The sequence below is a fragment of the Myotis lucifugus genome, unplaced genomic scaffold (assembly GCF_000147115.1).
Source record: "Myotis lucifugus unplaced genomic scaffold, Myoluc2.0 scaffold_61, whole genome shotgun sequence".
NCBI lineage: Eukaryota > Metazoa > Chordata > Mammalia > Chiroptera > Vespertilionidae > Myotis > Myotis lucifugus.
Window position 1 is genome coordinate 5,738,563 of NW_005871109.1, and position 2,562 is coordinate 5,741,124.

Below are 2,562 nucleotides of genomic sequence, written 5' to 3' on the forward strand. Positions count from 1 at the left end.
TGCCCTGTCAAAATTACTGGGAGTCCAGATAAGGGCCTGCCTTTTATCCTGCTGTAAGACTGACAAAGGAGGATGTGCCGTCTGCCTCTCTGGTAACATGAAGGACTGTGCAGGGAAAATGAGAAGGGAGAATGGAGGGAAGAGGCAAACTACTACGAAAGCCACAGGAAAAGGAGTGGCAACTTTTAATTCCAAATGCAAAAATGCTTTTGATTGATAAAAAAAAATGACGTTCGTTCTTTCATTCATGTAATAAATATTGATTGAGCATCTACCAATTGCCAGACACTACTCTACCTGGGATACAGCAGGAGTTGAAACAGACAAAGCAAGTCTTGGCCTCATGGAGCTTCCATTATAGTGGAGAAAGGCAGTAAACAAGTAGGTAAGATATGTGTAAGATATGGTGGCAAGTCTTACGGGGCCAAATTAATCAAGGAAGCAGCATAGAGTTGTGATGGAAAGGACTGTTCCTTCCTTTAGTATTTATGGAGCATCTACCACGTGCGGGGCAGTGTGCTAAATGCCGCAGGGCAGAGATGAATTTATTCATTCCTGACAGTCACACTGCTTAACCCTGGGGAAGCCAGGTTTCTGCCCTATAATGGAATTTCCAGGCAAATGTGAGAATCAATTCTTTATCGATTGAATATTCAAGATGTATAATTATAAACTGAAGTAAAAGCTATGACTAGAATGTAATGTATACATCTAATTAAATTGGGGGACAGGAGCAGGCATATCTGAGGAAGTGATAATTGAGCCGAGAACCAATGAATATATGAGTGGATGATATAAATACTTGTTATAAACTATTATAATTAGAACAGGGGTGGGGCAACTAGCTCAATGTAAGAAAACAGAGAAGCTAGAACTAGACTTGTACATATATAAAAAATGATATATGACAGCGATGGCATTGCAGGTTAGTGGCCAGGTACAAGCAATTCAATAAATGTTATCAAGACAACACGTTATCCACATGGCAAAAATTAAATTGGATCCCTGCTTCAAACCATACACAGAAATCAATTTCAGGTGGTTGAGAGACTTAAATGTAGAAGAAAAACCTTTAAATTTTATCAGAGAAAATATAAAATCTCTTTAGAATCTTGGATATAATTAGGCAAGTCACAAAAAGCACTGACCATAAACATTGAAGATCAAAACATTTAACTACATTGCAATTACCAACTTCTATTCATCAAAATACATCCAGGAAGTGAGAGGAGAGGGAAGAGAGAAGAGAGAGAAGAAAAGAAAGGTAAAATAAGTTGCAAACTGGGAGAAAACATTTGTAAATCCTATAACTGACAAAGAAGTAGTCTTTATAATATATGACTCCTAAAAACCAGTAAGAAAATATGCTACAACTCAATAGAAAAATGGGTACAAAGCATGAACACAGTTTTTTTTCCCCCAGAAAAAGAAATTCTGTGGGAAATAAGCACATGAAAGATATTCAACCTCCATAGGCAATGATGTTAGGTTCACAGGCCATCACTTTACACTGATTATATTGAAAAAAAAAAGTTAAGATATCTGACAATAATATCCTGGCACCTGCAGGTGTTAGGGGAGGTGTCCATTACAAATGGGCCTGTGGTGTGTGTTTGGGGCTAAGGGTAGGTTAATGGGATGGGAATCTATTGCTTGGCTTCTGTCTCATTCATGTCCAGGAGGCAGGAATTTATCTTTGCCACTGGGATAGGTGAACGATGCGGGAGGCGAGTAAGATTCTCAAATATACTGTAAAGAAACCCCATAACCGACATGCCTGCCATTCTGTTTCCCATTTATTATTGGGTACCTGTCACCTCTCTCCTCCAATAATAAATGAATGAATGAGCACCTTGAACAATGTCTTTTTTAACTGGATCACACCCCTACCTCATCCTTACAAACACCTCGCCCTGGACCAGGCTCAGAGTAGGATGACTGCTAGATAGATGCTCTTAGAATTGCCCTAAATTCCCAGCTCCGTTACCAGCATCCCTTCCCTCCCACTCAGACGCCCACCCTCTCTCCAGCTTCGCCCCAATTAAACCAGCAGAGGCCAGGGAGCTCCCCATCAGGGCAGCTCAGAGCCTGCAGGGAGAGGACCAGGCTGGAGAGGGCGCCAGGTCACACGTCAGGGATGTCTCACTAGGAACGAGGAAGCCCGTGGATGCCGCCTGGCCCCGGCGCAGGGCAGGTGCGGAGCCCGAGTCACGCGAGAAAGAACCTTCCAACGCCGCGCCTCGGGCCGGGGGCAGGGGTGGGGGGTCACCTGGAAGGGCGCCCGCCGCGAGCCGCGAGCCGCCGCCGGTCAGGGCACGCGTTGCCCAGCCCGCCCCGCCCCTCCCGCCGGCGTCCCTACCTGCCCGCGAGGCTCGGCCGTCGGTCCGGCGGAGCTGCAGGTCGGCGGCCCCCAGTCAGCGGGCCCGCTGGGTGGGGAACGCGCACCAGCACACTTCATCATGTTCGGCGACTCATACCGGGTGGGCTCCCGGGGCAGGGGGACCGGGCCGGGAGGGAGACGCTGAGGATCGGAGGGGGAGAGGGCTGTGAAAGACATAGTGG

The 2,562-nt window shown here is 46.4% G+C and overlaps 1 protein-coding gene across 1 annotated transcript in view; it reads left to right on the forward strand.

Moving 5' to 3' along the window:
* Positions 1–2,319: 2,319 nt before the first annotated feature.
* Positions 2,320–2,562, forward strand: part of LOC102425657 (NADH-cytochrome b5 reductase 2) — a 7,217-nt gene continuing 6,974 nt past the window's right edge. The window contains exon 1 of the mRNA XM_014456647.2: positions 2,320–2,399. The gene's annotated coding sequence lies outside the window, so the exon portion shown is untranslated. The remainder of the gene's footprint in view (positions 2,400–2,562) is intronic.